The 23,143-nt window shown below is 37.9% G+C and overlaps 1 protein-coding gene across 1 annotated transcript in view; it reads right to left on the bottom strand.

The window, feature by feature from the left end:
• LOC133544315 (semaphorin-3G-like) overlaps positions 1–23,143 on the bottom strand; it is a 259,663-nt gene that overhangs the window by 74,515 nt on the left and 162,005 nt on the right. The gene's annotated exons all lie outside the window — the stretch shown is intronic.

The raw sequence follows: 23,143 nt of genomic DNA, 5'->3' as shown, positions 1-23,143 counted from the left end.
GCAATCTGGGTGTGATCCTAGGCTTTCTGGTCCGAAGCACTCAAATTTCCAGGATGAAAGACTAAAAATAAAAAGGAATGTGCGATGACTGGATTTACAGTAAGTCTGGCATAATTGTTATTGATTGAGCCGTCCTCAAAATGAACTCAGTGTCTCAGTTTTGTTGGACAGACAATGGACTATTGTTACCGAGTGGGTGCGTCCTCCTCTGTGGGACTACAGATGACATTATAATGTCAACCTTACTAAACAAATGTTTGAAAAATAAAAAGAAAAATATAATAATAAATAAAATAATATAAAATAATATAAATACATATATAAATATATATATATATATATATATATATATATATATATATATATATATATATATATATATATATAATAAATGCATAATGAAAAAAATGTATTTCTATATAAAAAACAAAAGTCAAACCTACTAAAAACATATATATCTATATATATTTAATAATTAAAACATAGATACATATATTTATATAAATATATACATATATAATAAATACATAATGAAAAATTATATATGTCTAAATAAAAAACAAAAGGACTCAAACCTACTAAAATAAATATACATATCATAATATACATATATAATACATAAATCATAAAAAATATATGTATATAAAAAAGCCAAACCTGCTTAAAAATATAGATATATATATAATTAAAAAATATATACATATATAAATATATTTACATATATAATAAAATATATATATGTCTATATAAAAAACAAAAAGAAAACTTAAACCTACTAATATATATATATATATATATATATACATATATATATATATATATATATATATATATATATATATATATACATAAACACATATATATATATATATATATATACATATATATATACATACATATATATATATATATAAACATACATATACATATATCAAATTAAAAAATAAATAAATATATATACATATATAATAAATACAGAATGAAAAAAAATGTCTATAGAAAAAACAAAAAAACTAAATTCAACCCTACTAAAAAATTGGGAAATGACAACAAACTGCTACATTAAAACAAAGCATTTTAGCCCAAATATCCAATGTGTATTTGAAACTTTTAAACTTTTATTAGTAGATTGAATAGTACAGTACATATGCCGCAAAACAATTGAACACTGAATGGTAACACCCGAAAAAGTTATTCAACTTGTATAAGTCGGGGTCCACGTTAATCAATTCATGGTCTGAAGTATGTTTCCTTACCAAAGCAAGGAACTGTTTCCCAACATTCTTACTGATACGACCCCAAGTAAGACAGAACTTCTATCTCCCAATAGCGAACAATCCTTAAAGAAAAAGTTTATCCAGAGAGTGATATTGGATCGCCTCCAAAATCTTATCTGAATCCACCCATAACATTTTGAGCTATGTTGCTAACTGACAGTGTAATTAACCAAAGGAAGATGTCAGTGTGTTTTTGTTTTGTTTGTCTGCAAATAGCAAACAGGTTGCAAGAGGGTATATTAGCAACTGAAAAGAGTGTTCACTCCCTTAATTTCATTCCGCAAAGAGTGAACCCTCTTGTCAGTTGCTATAGCACAGTGGATCTCAACCTTTTTTCAGTGACGTACCCCGTTAACATTTTTTTAATTCAAGTACCCCCTAATCAGAGCAAAGCATTTTTGGTTGAAAAAAAGAGATAAAGTAAAATACAGCACTATGTCATCAGTTTCTGATTTATTAAATTGTATAACAGTGCAAAATATTGCTCATTTGTCGTGGTCTTTCTTGAAGTATTTGGAAAAAAAGATATAAAAATAACAAAAAACTTGTTGAAAAATAAACAAGTGATTCAATTATGAATACAGATTTCTACACATAGAAGTAATCATCAACTTAAAGTGCCCTCTTTGGGGATTGTAATAAAGGTCCATCTGGGTTCATGAACTTAATTCTAAACATTTCTTCACAAAAAATAAATCTTTAACATTAATATTTATGGAACATGTCCACAAAAAAATCTAGCTGTCAACACTGAATATTGCATTGTTGCATTTCTTTTTAATGTTTATGAACTTACATACATATTCTTTTGAAGTATTATTCAATAAATATATTTATAAAAGATGTTTGAACTGTTGCTATTTTTAGAATATTTATAAAAAAATCCCATGTACCCCTTTGCATAACTTCAAGTACCCCCAGGGGTACGCGTACCCCCATTTGAGAACCACTGCTATAGCATACACTCCCAGAGAAGTTCAGCCTTGTAACTTAAAGAGGAACTACACTTTTTCCGGAATTTTGACGGTATAGCTCGGTTGGTAGAGTGACCGTGCCAGCAACTTGAGGGTTCCAGGTTCGATCCCAGCTTCCGCCATCCTAGTTACTGCCGTTGTGTCCTTGGGCAAGACACTTTACCTACCTGCTCCTAGTCCCACCCACACTGGTTTAAATGTAACTTAGATATTGGGTTTCACTGTGTAAAAGCGCTTTGAGTCACTAGAGAAAAGCGCTATATAAATATAATTCACTTCACAATCCTTATGAGATACAAGAACACTTGTTTTTTTTATGCATTCTAACTTGTACTAATTGTCTCGTTCTAAGCGGATAGCAACATTGCCAATAGGAAAAATCCATTCTGGAAGCATTCTGTAAAATGCATCCAAAACCTGCCATCAACAATACTTAATGTATGTTCTGTAACCTGTGTAATAACCAAGCTGTAGAAACTTTGAAATTTATTGTAAGAGTTAACACTGTGGAACTATTTTTCTAGCGTAGTAACACATCGCCTTGAGACGGCATGCAATGGCATTAGCCGTAAACTATCTTCTGCTTTTGAGTTTGTAGTACACCACACACTGTGATAGGACACCAATCAGTACTGACTGAAAACCACAAAAATATCATATTACATTACCTCGGGGGTAGGGAACCTATGGCTCTAGAGCCAGATGTGGCTCTTTTGATGACTGCATCTGGCTCTCAGATACATCTTAGCTGACATTGCTTAATACTATAAGTAATTAATAATTCAACTGGTAATAACAGTGTTAAAAATAGTTAAGTGAAGTGAATCAATCAATCAATCAATCAATCAATCAATTAATGATTATTTATAAAGCCCTAAATCACTAGTGTCTCAAAGGGCTGTACAAACCACAACACAAACCACAACGACATCCTCTGTAGAGCCGAAGTGGATTATATTTATATAGCGCTTTTCTCGAGTGACTCAAAGCTTTTTACATAGTGAAACCCAATATCTAAGTTACATTTAAACCAGTGTGGGTGGCACTGGGAGCATGTGGGTAAAGTGTCTTGCCCAAGGACACAACGGCAGTGACTGGGATGGCTGAAGAGGGAATCAAACCTGGAACCCTTAAGTTGCTGGCACGGCCACTCTAGTAACCGAGCTAAGCCGCCCCCCACATTCTAAAACAATTAATAGAAAAAGGCCTGAGAATTATACTTTAATGCGGATATACATTCGCATTGCAGTAATTTAGCGAAAGAAACAGCGGGAAAAAATGAACAAGGAACTAAAACTATTTATAAAAAAATTACCGATCAATGGTTGGGTTAACATGTCACTATGACAGGAAATAATTATTATGACCGTTAAAGTATTGTTCTCTGTCATACAAGTTTTACAAAGGAACAAGTATTGTTAGAAAATTAAAAACACCACCTTGCAACAGGACATCTTGGATAACGTTCAAAATATAAAACATTCTTAAGCATTTTAATCCATCCGTTTTTCTACTGCACCTGTTCAAGAATTCGCATCAATGGTAAGAAGTATTTTATTTATTATTGGTTAGCTTCAGAATAAAAATTTTATTAAAAAAATTAAGACTTATTATACTCTAAAAATGTTGGTCTTACTTGAAAAATGCATTGATTTAGTTGTATTCAGTGTTAAAAATGAATATATGGCTCTCACGGTAATACACTTTAAAATATTTGGTTTTCATGGCTCTCTCAGCCAAAAAGGTTCCCGACCCCTGCATTATCTGTAAAGTATTATTTCATGTTTTGTTTGTGCACAACTTGCCTTATTCCTTCAGCACCGTTTTCGCTCTCTCGTTACAAAACCTAAAGACACTGCGTGTGTGTGTGCGTACGTAGGTGCGTGCGTGACGTTGAAGAATGATGCGGCCGATTCAGTTTTTCCAAAGTGTGCCAAGGTAAATACAGTGAAGTGCTGATGAACAGAAAACGAGGACTTTGCCAAACGCAACATGTCAGGACCACCAGTACCATTTAGACAAGTGATCGGTGACACACACACGCACACACACACACACACACACACACACACACACACACACACACACACACACACACACACACACACACACACACACACACACATTATTTGCACATTATGGTAACTTGACTGATGCCCTGAAGTGGAACAAGGTGAGGAACTCAATTCCAGAGATTGTCGGTGAAGGTCAGTCATTTGAGGTTTGGTGTTGTGTTGTGACTGCCCAGTCAAACAATGGCGGCCTGTCTCCTTCCTCTCCTAAAAGCTCTGCCTCTAATTGAATCTTTCACCGCTTGTATAAACTTGGCTGTCTTTTACGGGGGGAAAAACACAAAGTAAAATATTGGACAGCTTATAAAGGCCAATTGGGGGCAGTGAGGTAAAGAGTTAGGACAATATTGGAAAAAGAAAAGCAAAAGAGACTCCCTACATGTCAGAAATGGAACCAAATCCAAAGTACAACTAAAGAAGATGATGAATGAGATCAATGTTGAGTTGGAGCTTTTATTGTTTTATACACCGTGGCTATTGGTAAGGTCAGGAATCATGCTGGGTAACTCAAGTTTAAGTAACAAGAGGAAATAAATGTTAGATAAAGAAACACAAAGTTCCATAATGACAGATATTTAAGAAAATAGAAAGACTGTACTTCTATAAAAGTGTCCGATAAAGTCAGAAGTTTTTCCTGAATAAGAAAGTGGTCTCCATTCCCGATTAATCGCTTTTAATATAGATCACAAATGCCAATCCCCTCTGGCCGGCATAGTACTGAGCGATATAACAATATCTATAATATCAGTAGGCTAAATGAACCTCTTCAACATACAAACCTCATTTCCATATGAGTTGGGAAATTGTGTTAGATGTAAATATAAACTGAATACAATGATTTGCAAATTCTTTTCAACCCATATTCAGTTGAATATGCTGCAAAGACAACATATTTGAAGTTCAAACTAATAAACTTTTTTTTTTTTTTTTTGCAAATAATCATTATCTTTAGAATTTAATGCCAGCAACACGTGACTAAGAAGTTGGGAAAGGTGGCAATAAATACTGATAAAGTTGAGGAATGCTCATCAAACACTTATATGGAACGTCCCACAGGTGTGCAGGCTAATTGGGAACAGGTGGGTGCCATGATTGGGTATAAAAATAGCTTCCCAAAAAATGCTCAGTCTTTCACAAGAAGGGATGGGGCGAGGTACACCCCTTTGTCCACAACTGAGTGAGCAAATAGTCAAATAGTTTAAAAACAACGTTTCTCAAAGGGCAATTGCAAGAAATTTAGGGAAATTCTACATCTACGGTCCATAATATCATCAAAAGGTTCAGAGAATCTGGAGAAATCACTCCACGTAAGCGGCATGGTCGGAAACCAACATTGAATGACCGTGACCTTCGATCCCTCAGACGGCACTGTATCAAAAACCAAGATCAATCACTAAAGGATATCACCACATGGGCTCAGGAACACTTCAGAAAACCAATGTCACTAAATACAGTTCTGTAAGTGCAAGTTATAGCTCTGCTATGCAAAGCGAAAGCCATTTATCAACAACATCCAGAAACACAGCCGGCTTCTCTGTGCCCGAGATCATCTAAGATGGACTGATGCAAAGTGGAAAAGTGTTCTGTGGTCTGACGAGTCCACATTTCAAATTGTTTTTTTAAATATTCGACATTATGTGATCTGGACCAAAGGGGAAGCACACCATCCAGACTGTTATCGACGCAAAGTTCAAAAGTCAGCATCTGTGATGGTATGGGGGGGCATTAGTGCCCAAGGCATGGGTAACTTACACATCTGTGAAGGCACCATTAATGCTGAAAGGTACATACAGGCCCGCCTGCAGTCCAGACCTGTCTCCCATCGAAAATGTGTGGCGAATTATAAAGAGTAAAATACGACAGCGGAGACTGAAGCTCTACATAAAACAAGAATGGGAAAGAATTAAACTTTCAAAGCTTCAACAATTAGTTTCCTAAGTTCCCAAACATTTATTGAGTATAGTTAAAAGAAAAGGTGATGTAACACAGTGGTGAACATGCCCTTTCCTAACTACTTTGGTACATGTTGCAGCCATGAAATTCTAAGTTAATTATTATTTGCAAAAAAAAAAATATTTTACGAATTTGAACATCAAATATCTTGTCTTTGTAGTGCACTCAATTGAATATGGGTTAAAAAGGATTTGCAAATCATTGTATTCCGTTTATATTTACATCCAACACAATTTCCCAACTCATATGGAAACGGGGTTTGTATTACCTAGATGTAGTTTGGCTGAGTCCACTCTCAGTGCTGCTGTGGTGATCGTCAAGTTCCGACGTGCGAAGTCAACACCCGGGCGTCACCTCACGCACATCTAAGGTACTGTAACACGGAGGGTTTTCCCTAGACTACCAAGATACCTGTGGTGGTGGGGGCGTGGTCACTAAGGTGATCCTGGGGATGACGTTAAAGTGCATCCGGTAGTGGAGGCTCCCCCTATGGGGTCTTGGGGCAGTAGGAGGTTAACCCTTTTACTACTGTTACCCCAGGTGGCCCTTGGCAAAGGCCTAGTACCTGACTGCCCCCTAGCCAGGGATACGGTGTAGACCTCAACGGCGGAGCAGGCGGAAGACGGTAGATGTAAGAACTACCGCAACGGCTGGGATGGCGGAAGAAGGCACCCCCACATTCATGTGGGCCCAGTTATGGCGAAATAACAACCCAAGGCCTCAACCGTGGAACAGGTGGAGGATGATTGCTAACCCTATGGAGCGTCACAATGGCTGGGATGGCGGATGAAGGCTGCAGCAGAAAAGGGTCCCCGGTCGTCTTGGACTCATTGCCACTGGACCCTGACCCGGATCTGTCAAGGATCGTGTGGTTACTGTCTGTACACCAGTCTCACCACGTTAAACAAAGTCAAGCACAGGCATCCTCCATAAAGGGATACACCCCTACCAGGAGGATCGTCATACTCGCTTTGAGTGACTGCCAATGATGATGATGATGGTCACTATGACGCCAATGAGTAATCAGCATAATTTGCTATGATGATGACTTTGTTTAAAACAGGCCCAAAAAATGTATACATATATTTAAAAACAAAAATCCATCCATCCATTTTCTACCGCTTATTCCCTTTTTTGGGGTCGCGGGGGGCGCTGGCGCCTATCTCAGCTACAATCAGGCGGAAGGCGGGGTACACCCTGGACAAGTCGCCACCTCATCGCAGGGCCAACACAGATAGACAGACAACATTCACACTCACATTCACACACTAAATGTTATCATTAATTAGTATTAACATGTATTCTTTTATCGTTTTGCCAATTGTAACTGCTTTTTGTACAATGTACTTTGTTGTGATTTTTTTCAAGTCTTAAGAGATTTTTAATGACTTTTTTAATTAAAAAACAACCAGCAACAAATTTAGCATCTTCTTCTGGTGTTATTATAAAATGTAGTCCTATTTCGAGACTCTTAACTTCTGTCCCTCGATGTCCCTGACGAAAGAGGCTAGCTGTAGCGATCATGACGTCACACTTGCCTCCATCTGCTGCTCCAGTTGGACTATCTCTCCTTAAAATCCGACATTGTCCTCTTAATATTTGCACATTTTGTAGATGGCTGTATATATGGTCACGTCCCTATCACAGACATGCTGACAACGCTCCAGACAATGGCGTGTGTTTTGTTCACGTCTGGGTTCGGTAGCGTGGATTTTGGTGATCAAATTGTTTTTCGGTGGTCTAGTTTTCAGTACATCACTTATCAATAGTGCGCACATACTAGGCTATATATATAAATTCGTACTCTTAACGACCAGCTAATGCTAATGTTTTGAGTTTGTGTGGTTTGCGTGGACTCAGAGACGAAAGTGTTTGCACGGAAGGTAAAACCTGTTGGAATTGTGCCGTTTGTTATCATAAGAATGGTAATAAAAGTTAAAAATAGCATCAGACTTTGTGTGATTTATATTACTTTAATTTGTTTTCAAGTAAAATAAAATATTTTCAGGGTTTGGCGGTCTGCGATGAGGTGGCGACTTGTCCAGGGTATACGCCGCCTTCTGCCAGATTGTAGCTGAGATAGGCGCCAGCGCCCCCCGCAACCCCAAAAGGGAATAAGCGGTAGAAAATGAATGGAAATGGGTTTGGCGGTAATGAAAAATTAAATTACATCATGTGGAAACCCTGAACATGGCAAGGATGGATTTGATGTGAATTTACTTTGCACGAGTCCGCCTTTTTTATCCAGTCGTAGTTTGCCACCGAAGTCAATACGTTTCTTCTTTACCTCTATCCTCTTGTTGCAGGGCAGACTGGCTCCTACATGCACATGCATGCTAAAATCCTTGGCGGTAGCTTATAGTTCCAACTTGTTTCTGTCAGTAATATTGATACAGAAGTGCATAAAAAACTATAACATGGCTGACGGGGGGGGGGGGGGACTCAGTCACAGGGTGCTTGGCCTGGAGGAGGACATTGGCACGTAATTTAAGACAGCCCACAAAATGGCGCATCCTGAGGGGCGGTCAGAAAACAGCTTGAAGACGGTCAGTAAAACTTATTTGACCTCAGAGCCCAACTTTTCCCTGCAGAGAGACTCGGGGCCCACTCAGATATTAACACTGAACTATTAATATTACTTTTGTTTTTATTCGTATTCAATATTTATATTTAACCTACTTACAGGATAACCCTTGTCAAAGATATGAAATCATGTATTAACCACAAAGTTAACTTAATAAAGTATTATTAAAGCTGAGATCAAGCTTTGTATAAAAACACATACTAATCCAATATACTGCAAAAGATGGGATTGTTTAAAAAGTGTACATACAATTACAAATTGTTAAAAATGTATATTCTAACTAAATTAATAATAAATAATAATAATATATATGTTCTTCAAATAAACCGTGGATAAAATGTAAGTGCAAATGAAAATACAGCTTCACCACTTTGCGCTTAAGAAACTTCTCTATTACTTTAGCAGACTTCTTGTGTTAGTTTGATATTGTCATTACTTCCACAAGTGGTGGAAAAGTATACTGCAACTGAGTGCAGTATTTTTTGGTGGCCCTCAAGGTGGCGCTCGCGGTCCACTAATGGGCCCTATGGTTAAGAAACACTGATGTAAACCACAAGGAATTGTTAATAATAAATAATAATAATATACATATTCCTTAAATAAACTGTCAATAAAATGTAAGTGCAAATGACAATACAACTTCACCACTTTGGTCATAATTTTTGCACTTTTCTATGACTTTAACCGCATACTTCTTCAGTTTTTTTCATATTGTCATTACTACCACAAGTGGTGGAAAAGTGTATTGCAACATAGTGCAGCTGCGGCCCATACGGGGCTAAGAAAATAATATTTTTGGCGGCCCTCAAGGTGGCGCTCGGGGACCACTAATGGGCCCTATGGTTAAGAAACACTGATGTAGAACACAAGGAAGTGTTCAAAATAAATAATAATAATGTATATGCTACTTAAATAAATTGTCAATAAAATATAAGTGCAAATGAAAATACAGCTTTACCACTTTGATCATAATTTTTGCGCTTAAGAAACTTCCCTATGACTTTAGCCGCATACTTTTCTGTTTGTTTGATATTGTCATTACTGCCACAAGTGGTGGAAAATGAAATATAAGTGCAAATGAAAATACAGCTTTACCAATTTGGTCATAATTTTTGCGCTTAAGAAACTTCCCTATGACTTTAGCCGCAGACTTTTTCTGTTTGTTTGATATTGTCATTACTGCCACAAGTGGTGGAAAAGTATACTGCAACTGAGTGCAGCTGCGGCCCATACAGACCTTAGTTAAGAAACTGATATTTTTTGGCGGCCATCAAGGTGGCTCCTGTGGTCCACTCATGGGCCCTATGGTTAAGAAACACTGATGTAAACCACAAGGAAGTCTTAATAACAAATAATAATAATAAACATGTTCCTTAAATAAATATAAGTGCAAATGACAATACAGCTTCACCACTTTGGTCATATCTTTTGCACTTTCCTATGACTTAAGCCACAGACTTCTTCAGCTTGTTTGATATTGCCATTACTACCACAAGTGGTGGAAAAGTGTATTGCAACTAAGTGCAGCTGCGGCCCATACGGACCTCAGCTAAGAAAATTATATTTTTGGCGGCCTTCAAGGTGGCGCTCGGGGACCACAAATGGGCCCTATGGTTAAGAAACACTGATGTAGACCACAAAGAAGTGTTCAAAATAAATAATAATAATGTATATGCCACTTAAATAAACTGTCAATAAAATGTAAGTGCAAATGAAAATACAGCTTTACCATTTTGGTCATAATTTTTGCGCTTAAGAAACTTCCCTATGACTTTAGCCGCAGACTTCTTCTGTTTGTTTGATATTGCCATTACTACCACAAGTGGTGGAAAAGTATACTGCAACTGAGTGCAGCTGTGGCCTATACCAACCTCAGTTAAGAAACTGATATTTTTTGGCGGCCATCAAGGTGGCGCCCGTGGTCCACTAATGGGCCCTTATGGTTAAGAAACACTGATGTAAACCACAAGGAAGTCTTAATAATAAATAATAATAATATACATGTTCCTTAAATAAATGTAAGTGCAAATGACAATACAGCTTCACCACTTTGGTCATAATTTTTGCACTTTTTTATGACTTAAGCCGCAGACTTCTTCAGTTTGTTTGATATTGTCATTAATGCCACAAGTGGGGGAAAAAGTGTATTGCAACTGAGTGCAGCTGCGGCCCATACGGACCTCAGGGATCTCAGCTAAGAAAATTATACTTTTTAACCGCCCTCAAGGTGGCGCTCAGGGACCACTAATGGGCCCTATGGTTAAAAAAACACTGATGTAGACCACAAGGAAGTGTTAATAATAAGTAATAATAATGCAGGTGAGATAGGTTCCAGCACCCCCATGACCCCAAAAGAGACAAGTGGTAAAATATGGATGGATGGAATATACATGTTTCTTAAATAAACTGTCAATGAAAATTAAGTGCAAACGAAAATACAGCTTCACCACTTTAGTCATAATTTTTGCGCTTAAGAAACTTCTCTATGACTTTAGCCGCAGACTTCTTCGGTTTGTTTGATTTCGTCATTACTGCCACAAGTGCTTGAAAGTTGCATTACTACCGAGTGCAGCTGCGGCCCTTACAGACCTCAGCTAAGAAACAGATATTTTTTGGAGGCCCTCCAAGTCCAATAATGATTAAGAAACGCTGATGTAGAGCACAAGAAAGTGTTTTAAATGAACAAAAGAAATCATAATATGACTTTATTTTTTAAAAAGATTGTTTGTTTTTGGACAATGGTTAAACGACGCCAACATTAGCGAAGACAAAGAACAATGAAGCCAAGGATTGGCTGGACAAACATTTCTAGCGCCATTCTTCACCTAAATGGTGCTGACACACCAACGTCATAACAACGCCTCAGCATCAAACGGCGATTGGACTCCAACCCAGAGTGATGGCATGAGAAAGACACAACCACTACAACCACTATAACCAGTAAAACATGTACGTCTGACCCTCGCTGAGATGAAACGCCCCTGGGGGAACAAAGGTCATCCCACCCAGAGTCCAGTTGGATCGCTCCGAGTCTCGGTTCTCCACACAGGTCAGGCAAACATTCGTGTGTGTGTGTGTTTTGGACCAGTTAGCGACTGGTTAAATAAACGGGCCCGCTCCCCGTGGACTTGTGGGTTCTGACCGTGACTACCTGATGAGGCTACTAAGTCCACACACGGTACATTTAGCATCATAAAAAAAAGAAAATCAATGTACAGATGACGCTGGTTCTCAGGAGGATAATATAATGTTTCATAAACCTGAAAATGCAGTCAGTTTCAAAATGATTGTAAATAACATTAAGGGAGCCTCCTATGGGTTGTTGTCAAAATACTTTGAAGGTCATGCTAGAATTCATGTAATATAGATATCTTCAACGTTGTATCATCATTAGACAAATGGTCAATAACTTATGGACAATTAGTTCTTAAGTTCCGCCCCTTTTGATGGAAGGTGGCCATGTTTTTTTTTTGTTTTTTTAAGTCAGAAAAGTAATAGCACAGTAAGTAGGTGTGTGCATGTTTTGACATGTTTCCACCCTTAATTTCAATCATTAGACCACAGGTGTCCAAACTACAGCCCGCGGGCCACGTGCAGCATCTTCAATTTGATTTGTGAAGTGAAGTGAATCATATTTATATAGCGCTTTTTCTCTTGTGACTCAAAGCGCTTTACATAGTGAAACCCAATATCTAAGTTACATTTACAGCACTGTGGGTGGCACTGGGAGTAGGTGGGTAAAGTGTCTTGCCCAAGCACACAACAACAGTGACTAGGATGGCGGAAGCGGAAATCGAACCTGGAACCCTCAAGTTGCTGGCACGGCCACTCTACCAACCGAGCTATACCGCCCCACTGCGAGACGTTTACTTAGCAAACTGGCCCGTGGAGTGTTCTCAAATTAATTAAAAATATCGGAAAATCCATTTTGTGGCCAAATTAGGGTAATTTAGATCAATGCTCACACATTATGTTTTAAAAGAAAAAAACAGCACAGCATTTACTAATATGACCCAATCCAAACAACATTGCCTCGTCATGGCACGAAAAAATTAATAAATGCAACCAACACAAAAAGTCAACACACATGGTCACAAGTAGCACAATCTGCTAACTGAACTTTGTGGATATCATAAAAAATTAACCCATCTCAGCAGCATAAAAAAAATAAAAAATAAAAATTACTCTCGTTTAAATCTAATGTACGATGACAAAAATGCAAAACTGTCATGATCTGTGGTCTGGATTATGTTTTTGTTATTTTTATGTCTGTTTCAGACTCTTTTAGTTCCTGTTTGGACTCTCTTGTTTCTTTAGTTACCATGGCGACTTATTGGTTTCACCTGCCTCATGTGTTCGAGACAAGCACCTGCTCTAATTAAGAGACTATTATTTAAGCCTGTCTTTGCCAGTTAGTCGCCTTGGCGACTAACTGGCAAAGACATATATTTCATGCTCGTTACATGCCATTGCTTCATTCATGCCGCAGTAAGTCTTGTTCGTTCTATGCCATAGTTTGTTTAGTTGTTTTCTATGTCCATAGTTCAATTAAAGTGTTAGCGTATATTTCCTACGTTAAGTTTTATGTTCCTTAGCCTTTCGTGCAGTCGGCACGCTTTCCTTTTGCTTTAGTTCCTGTATTTTGTCCCATGTAGTTAGATTAATAATACATATGTTCCTACCTGCTACCTGTTTCCGGAAAAACCCATTGCATCCCGGGAGAACAATCCTCGCAGTAAGTTGCGAAAACCCCCTCGTCGTGACGAAAACACGCTCCACACTTATCTATGTTTGGCACTTTTTAGCTGCTTGACATTTCCGATTGATTACAAAACTGTAAAGGAGGTCGTCAAAGCAGTAAACAAGGTAGGAGTCAAACTTTCACATACTCTTGTTATCCAATTATATAAATATTTAATAATTATTTCAGGCCATTTTAAAAGGATCGAGAAACTCTGTTAAGCATTTTACTTGTTTTTATGTTGTTTTTACTCAAACATTGTATCATTGTTTTGATTCATCACATGTTTTTATGTTAATATATGTAAGTAATGTTTTTTTAATTGGGGTGTGTGACTGCTGTGTTGTTTTTGTAACATTGTTTTGCTGCCCTCTTGGCCAGGTTTTATCTGGTTAAGTAAAGAATATTGTTTGAATGATTGATTCATTCATAAATTGAATCCTGTTACTCCCAGGCCAATGCGGCCCCAAAGTCAAAGAGTGTGGACAGCCCTGAATTGGACAAATGACTTGCGGACAAAGAGCAAAGATGTTTTGCTGAATAGGGCCCATGTTTTTCAACCAATCTTTCTCAGATTTGACACACACGTGCTTGTCGGTCTCCCGGAGGCGCGTGCCAAATTCTGTAGTGATTCGATTAGACACGGCAAAGAAACAGTTGAGAGTTTTGCAAAGCTGAAAAATTTCAAGTCAGGCCAACATAAAGAGGTCAAACTTTAGGATGCAACAACAGCGCCAGCATGTAGTGTATTTATCGGAAGGGTAACACCTCAGACAACTAAAAGCAAAAATAATAATCACCAATATTTTAATTGATATAATCACGATTAATGACACGATTACTCATTAATTTGAGAACATGAGTAGTTATTGTACTACCAAAACTCGACTTTAAATATAGTTTAAAAAAAACGGATATTAATTAATAACAAATAATCCACAACAAGTAAAATATTAGTAATAACAACACATTTAAATAACAAAAGTAATATAAAAACAATAAAAATCCGTTTTTACGTTTTAATTGTTTTTAGTTCCATTTTTTTACCTTTTACACATTTTTTACCACCACCGTGTGCTTTTTGTGTCGACATAAAATGTTATAAAATGTTTCTTAATTAAATGCAAAAATCCTATTATAATAATAATTCTATAATCCTACTGGTACAATACGTCTTTGGGCAATTTTGACCAGTATTTTAAGTCAAAGCATAAAAATTGTGTATATGTATCAATAAGTGATTTAAGTGCATTTTTCTTCTGTAAAGTACTTTTCTGAAACCTTAAATTTGTTAGTGCAGTCAAACTGGATGTGGCGCACCGTGCTATTATTGTAAAGGGGAAGATTGACCTGAGGAGGCGACTAGAGTTTTTTTTTTTTTTTGAAAGGGAGAGTGCCTCTCAAATTGTTACTACTGTTTGTATATTGATCTTACATGGATGATGTCATTCATGACAACACAAGCATATGAGATGTGTTGTGGGTGTATAGCTTGATCTTACATGGATGATGTCATTCACTATAACACAAGCAGATGAAATGTATTGTGGGTGTATGGATTGTTTGTACCGTATTTTTCGGAGTATAAGTCGCGCCGGAGTATAAGTCGCACTGGCCAAAAATGCATAAGAAAGAAGTAAAAAACATATATAAGTCGCACTGGAGTATAAGTCGCATTTTTGGGCAAATGTATTTGATAAAACCCAACACCAAGAATAGACATTTGAAAGGCAATTTTAAATAAATAAAGATTAGTGAACAACAGGCTGAATAAGTGTATGTTAAATGACGCATAAATAACCAACTGAGAACGTGCCTTGTATGTTAACGTAACATATCATGGTAAGAGTCATTCAAATAACTATAACATATAGAACATGCTATACGTTTACCTAACAATCTGTCACTCCTAATCGCTAAATCCCATGAAATCTTATCCGTCTAGTCTCTTACGTGAATGAGCTAAATAATATTATTTGATATTTTACGGTAATGTGTTAATAATTTCACACATAAGTCGCTCCTGAGTATAAGTCGCACCCCTGGCCAAACTATGAAAAAAACTGCAACTTATAGTCCGAAAAATACGGTACATTGATCTTACATGGATGATGTCGTTCACTACAACACAAGCAGATGAAATGTGTTGTGGGTGTATGGATTGTTCTTGCTAGCTTTAGCTTCTTAGTTTAGTTGCTGTTTCAAGTGGCCGCCTCAACAATGCTGCGTGTTTAGGAGATGAATGAAACATTATTTTACCAAAGAAATATTCCTTCCCTTCACAATAACTGCATTTGACTCCCATTTATGTCAATTTCCCTGATGTTCTGCGGATTTTGTTATATTGGCCAATTATGTGACTCAACGCGGAAATCATATGCCTTATTTTCGTGGAGCTTGGCGATTATTGATTAGACATACTAGCGTTGTGTCAAATAAAAAGTAGCAACCAAACTTTTAGTAGACGTGATCTATTCCCGCTCATTCGCTTAGTATTAGTTCCACCGTTACAAGCTCGCAGTCCATTATTCCTCTTTTTCTATTATTATATTTTCATCATCGTGAGATGCTGTAACCAAAATCAAAACTATATTCATTGCCCAGCTCTAACACCTACTGTGTTGCCAGTGCTAATATTTGTCAGACGAACGCACCGCATAATGGCGCTGTTTTTGAAACCTAAAGTTTGACCCCATTCAGTCGGACTGTCTTACAATTTCTAAGCTTGACAAAACTCTCAGTTATTTATTCCCTGTGTTTAATCGAATCCCCGCCAAATTTGGTACGCACCTTCGAGGGACTGACAAACACTTGCGTGTTAAATTTGACGAAAGTTGGGTTAAAAATATGTCCGCCATTAAGCAAAACATATTTGTCTCTCATAGGCACGGTGCAGTACTTCCATTTGTGTAGTACAATAGAAGTAGGAGGTGTATTTCTCATGAGTACTTGCTGTGTAAAGCAGAATACACAGCACTAAGTAGAGTAAAGCGTGCACGTATGTATACGCATACACAACACTAGGTAAAGAGTACACATACGTATACACAACACTAAGTAGAGTAAAGATTATATGTACGTATACACACACACAATACTAAGTAGAGTAACAAATACACGTATGTATACACTCACAACACTAAGTAAAGAGTACACATTCGTATACACACACAACACTAAGTCGAGTAAAGAGTACACGTACGTACACACACAACACTAAGTGGAGTAAAAAGTAAATAAACGTATACACACACAACACTAAGTTGCATAAAAAGTATACATACGTAAACACACACAACACTAAGTACAGTAAAAAGTATACATACCTATACACACACAACACTGAGTAAAAAGTACACATTCCTCTACACACACACACAACCCTGAGTACACGTTTAACACAACACTAAGTAGATTTAAGAGTACACGTACGTATACACACACTACACTAAGTAGAGTAAAGAGTACACATACGTATACACACAACACTAAGTGGAATAAAAAATACATCCGTATACACACACAACACAAAGTAAAGTAAAAAGTACATATATGTATACACACACAACACTAAGTAGAGTAAAGAGTACAGATACGTATACACACACAACATTTGAGTAAAAAGTACACATTCCTCTACACGCACACAACACTAACTACACGTTTAACACAACACTAAGTTGAGTAAAGAGTACACTTACGTATACAAACACAACACTAAGTGAGTAAAGAGTACACATACGTATACACACAACACTAAGTGGAATAAAAAATACATCCGTATACACACACAACACGAAGTAAATTAAAAAGTACATATATGTATACACACACAACACTAAGTAGAGTAAAGAGTACACATACGTATACACACACAACATTGAGTAAAAAGTACACATTCCTCTACACGCACACAACACTAAGTACACGTTTAACACAATACTAAGTAGAGTAAAGAGTACACTTACGTATACAAACACACCATTAAGTGAGTAAAGAGAACAGATATGTATACACACACAACACTAAGTGGAATAAAAAGTACACATACGTATACACACACAACACGAAGTAAAGTAAAAAGTACATATATGTATACACACACAACACTAAGTAGAATAAAAAGTACACATATGTATACACACACAACACTGAGTAAAAAGTACACATTCTTCTACACACACACAACACTGAGTACACGTTTAACACAACACTAAATAGCGTAAAGAGTACACGTACGTATACACACACAACACTAAGTAGAGTAAAGAGTACACATACCTATACACACACAACATTGAGTAAAAAGTACACATTCCTCTACACACACACACAACACTGAGTACACGTTTAACACAACACTAAGTAGATTTAAGAGTACACCTACGTATACACACACAACACTAAGTAGAGTAAAGAGTACACATACGTATACACACAACACTAAGTGGAATAAAAAAAAACATCCGTATACACACACAACACGAAGTAAAGTAAAAAGTACATATATGTATACACACACAACACTAAGTAGAGTAAAGAGTACACATATGAATACACACACAACATTGAGTAAAAAGTACACATTCCTCTACACGCACACAACACTAAGTACACGTTTAACACAACACCAAGTAGAGTAAAGAGTACACTTACGTATACAAACACAACACTGAGTAAAGAGAACAGATACGTATACACACACAACACTAAGTGGAATAAAAAGTACACATACATATACACACACAACACGAAGTAAAGTAAAAAGTACATATACGTATACACACACAACATTAAGTAGAATAAAAAGTACACATACGTATACACACACAACACGAAGTAAAGTAAAAAGTACATATACGTATACACACACAACATTAAGTAGAATAAAAAGTACACATTCGTATACACACACAACACTGAGTAAAAAGTACACATTCTTCTACATACACACAACACTGAGTACACGTTTAACACAACACTAAGTAGCGTAAAGAGTACACGTACGTATACACACAAAACACTACAGTAAGTAGAGTAAAGAGTACACGTATGTTTACACACACAACACTAAGATAGTAAAGAGTACATATATGTATACACACACAACACTAAGTGGAATAAAAAAGTACACATACGTATACACACACAACACGAAGTAGAGTAAAAAGTACATATACGTATACACACACAACACTAAGTAGAATAAAACGTACACATACATATACACACACAACACTGAGTAAAAAGTACACATTCTTCTACACACACACACAACACTGAGTACACGTTTAACACAACACTAAGTAGCGTAAAGAGTACACGTACGAATACACACGCAACACTAAGTAGAGTAAAAAGGACACATATGTATACACACACAACACTGAGTAAAAAGTAAACATTCTTCTACACACACACAACACTGAGTACAAGTTTAACACAACACTAAGTAGCGTAAAGAGTACACGTACGAATACACACGCAACACTAAGTAGAGTAAAGAGTACACGTACGTATACACACGCAACTCTAAGTAGAGTAAAAAGTACACATTCTTCTACACACACCACACTAAGTTTGGCACTTTCCCACCACGGTCTTACATTTCCTCTATGTGGATCCTCGTACCCACTTTGACTGCCGCCCCCCCGCTGGGTCGCTTTGGGCCGTCATGTGGCGGTCGGCAGTGATGCATCCAACAGCTACAAGTTGAGTCTTAATGGCTCTCGTTCATCCGTTCTTGACGTTTGTTTGGCTTTGAGGGGGGACACGCTCGACATTGATTAACCTCAAGCTAAACGGAGAGGCCCAAAGATTTTTTCCGTAGGCTGGCATCTGCCCAGGTCCGGGGTTATTTAAGAGTATGTACTTTTATGAACAGTATCTGTGGACAGTATAGTAAAAGTATGTTTGATTGCGCCAAGAGAAGAATCTAAATTCAATTCGATCAAACTAGCCAATGAACAAATCAGTGGTTCCTTGTGTTCTACATCAGTAGTTCTCAACCTTTTCGACCACAGGGTCCAATTTTCCACCACACACGGGCCCGGCGCACACTCTGATATTAACAAATTTTGATGGGCCTGCTATCTGTGCCCTGGAATTCAACCCAGTGGACGAGAAGGTAGCTTCCCTCCCCCTTCGGGTGGGGGGACGGGTCTTGAATGTTGTTTGTGCTTACGCACCAAATAGCAGCTCAGAGTACCCACCCTTTTTGGATACACTCGAGGGAGTACTCGAGAGTGCTCCCCCAGGTGATTCCCTCGTTCTACTGGGGGACTTCAACGCTCATGTTGGCAACAACAGTGAAACCTGGAGAGGCGTGATTGGGAAGAATGGCCGCCCGGATCTGAACACGAGTGGTGTTTTGTTATTGGACTTTTGTGCTCGTCACAGTTTGTCCATAACAAACACCATGTTCATATGCGCACTTGGCACCAGGACACCCTAGGCCGCAATTCCATGATCGACTTTGGAGTAGAGTCATCGGAATTGCGGTCTCATGTTTTGGACACTCGGGTCAAGAGAGGGGCGGAACTTTCTACCGATCACCACCTGGTGGTGAGTTGGCTGTGATGGTGGGGGAGGATGCCGGACAGACCTGGCAGGCCTAAACGCATTGTGAGGGTCTCCTGGAAACGTCTGGCAGAGTCCCCTGTCAGAGAGAGTTTCAATTCCCACCACCGGAAGGACTTTGAATATGTCACGAGGGAGGCACTGGACATTGAGTCCGAGTGGACAATGTTCCGTACCTCTATTGTCGAGGCGGCCGATTGGAGCTGTGGCCGCAAGGTGGTTGGTGTCTGTCGTGGCGGTAATCCTAGAACCTGTTGGTGGACACCAGCGGTGAGGGATGCCGTCAAGCTGAAGAAAGAGTCCAATCGGTCTCTTTTGGCTCATAGGACTCCGGAGGCAGCAGACAGGTACCGACAGGCCAAGGAGTGTGCAGCTTCAGCGGTCGCGGAGGCAAAGACTCGAACATGGGAGGAGTTTGGGGAAGTCATGGAAAATGACTTCCGGACAGCTTCGAAGCGATTCTGGACCACCATCCACCCTCACTGGAAACAGGTCCGACTTTCTGCGGGCAATGCGGACCAAACTCTGACACTAATCATGCCAGAGCCAAAATTCTTGCCCCTTTCCTCCTAAATCTTCTATACGCAATAATTCAGTTCAGAAAATGTTGCCTTATATTGCACAAAATCCTTGAAATTGCCACAAATGCTCCAGGACTGAGACCTACCGGAATTGGAGCCATGTTTACTATGTAAAAATATCAAATTTGACAAACAAAATCCCCATTGAACCTCCAACCCTGCAGTGTGGACGTAGCCTCTGGTGCTCCGACAGTAATGTGTTTTGGTCATTTCAGCCTAAAAAGTAAAGATAAAGGTGAAGTTATAACTCTGAAACGCCCTTAGGAAGAGGTGCTTTAAGACATGGCTATCTGGCTAGCGGATAAGATCCATCTGCAGTCGACAGTGTTTCGGCTACTTCTAAATCACTAATCCTTGTCTCCATGGCGACAAATGAAGTAAGTTTCGTACACGTACCATTATGACTGCATGACGAGGAATAGCTAAACATGCTTCACTACACACTGTAGGAGGTTACAATAGCTCACCGGGGTCACAATGTAAACAAATGCCATGGATGGATCTACACCTAACATCCACTGTAATGATACCAAGTACAAGAGTGTATCTAGTCGATACTACTATAATTACATTGATATTTTTTAGCATCATGAAATCTTTTTTCCGTTTTTTAAAAATTCATATTATGTTTATAAACTCAGTAAATATGTTACTGGACACAGGAGGACTTTGAATATGATCAATGTATGATTCTGTAACTACTTGGTATCCGATCAATACCCACATTTGTGGTATCATCCAAAACTAATGTAAAGTAAGTGCTTATTACATTTTAACAGAAGTGTAGATAGAAAATGTTAACATTATTTTCAGTAAATGAACAAGTAGACTAATAATCAATTTTTACAGTTTGTCACTTATAATGTTGACAAAATAATATGTATGAATAAATGTAGAATATATTTATATTATTCATATATTATATATATATCGTATGATATCAATTATCCATCCATCCATTTTCTACCGCTTGTCCCGTTCAGGATCAGCACCAAATTGGACCTAGTGTGTGAATGTGAGTGTGAATGTTGTCTGTCTACCTGTATTGGCCCTGCGATTAGGTGGCGACTTGTCCAGGGTGTACGCCGCCTTCTGCCCAAATGCAGCTGAAATAGGCTCCAGCGACCCCCCGCCACCCCGAACGGGATATAAATTATATTATTTATTATTATTATTGTCTATTGTGAGCAAACTGTGGTGCTGAATTTTCCCCACGGATCAATAAAGTACTTTCTATTGTATTCTATTCCATAATAGAATGATAAATGACACAATATGTTACTGCAGACGTCAGCAGACTAATTAGGAGTCTTTGTTTGTTTACTTACTAATAATAGACAAGTTGTCTAGTATGTTCACTATTTTATTTAAGGACAAACTTGCAATAAGAAACATATGTTTAATGTACCCTAAGATTATTTGTTCAAGTAAAGACAACATTTTTTTGTGGAAAAGTATTGAAATACATTTTGGTACCGGGCATACTTGCCAACTTTGAGACCTCCGATTTCGGGAGGTGGGGCGTGGGGGGTGTGGTTGGGGTGGGGGGCGTGGTCAAGAGGAGAGTATATTTACAGCGAATTCACCAACTCGAATATTTTATATATATATACACATATATATATATATATATATATATATATATATATATATATATATATATATGTATATGTATGTATATATGTATATAAATATATATATATATATATATATATATATATATATATATATGAAATACGTAACTTTCAGTGAATTCTAGCTTTATATATTTATCTTATTGTATATATAGATAAAATAAAAAGTTTAATTTCAGACGGCACCTATCAAATACACTAATAAAAACACAGTTGTTCTACTTACTGTACTGTGCTTGCTGTTTACAAAAAAACAACAACAACACTTACCTTTCACTATTTGATTAATGTCATGTTCGAGTTTCCAGAAGATGGCACCAGAATGTGCTTTGGCCTGGCGTCTCTCGCTGTCAGCTCTGTTCGTTTTTGTGTTATTTGCGTCTATTTTCGTCTCTGTCGTCCTCTCCCCCGCCACCTGCGGGCTGTGTGTCAGGCCCCACCTGGATTAGCTGCGCCCCTGGACGTGCTGGCCCCCACCAGGTTCGGTCTTGTGAACACAAGATCTTTGACAAACAAGACGTTTATCCTGAAGGATTTCTTCACTTCCCGCGGACTTCCTCTGTGTGACGGAAACATGGCTGAGAGCCGGTGAATCCGTCCATTTTAATGAACTTCTGCCTCATGAGTGTTCGTACTTTAATTCTCCGCGGTCGTCCGGTCGAAAAGGAGGGGGATTAGCAGTCGTTTTTAAAAATGACTTTCAATGCCGTCAGATCCGCCTGCAATCCTCCTTTTCAAGCTTCGAACT

The sequence above is a fragment of the Nerophis ophidion genome, linkage group LG27, assembly GCF_033978795.1.
Source record: "Nerophis ophidion isolate RoL-2023_Sa linkage group LG27, RoL_Noph_v1.0, whole genome shotgun sequence".
Lineage (NCBI taxonomy): Eukaryota > Metazoa > Chordata > Actinopteri > Syngnathiformes > Syngnathidae > Nerophis > Nerophis ophidion.
The sequence above is the reverse complement of the archived record's forward strand: the minus strand, read 5'-3'. Positions and strand labels throughout refer to the sequence as shown.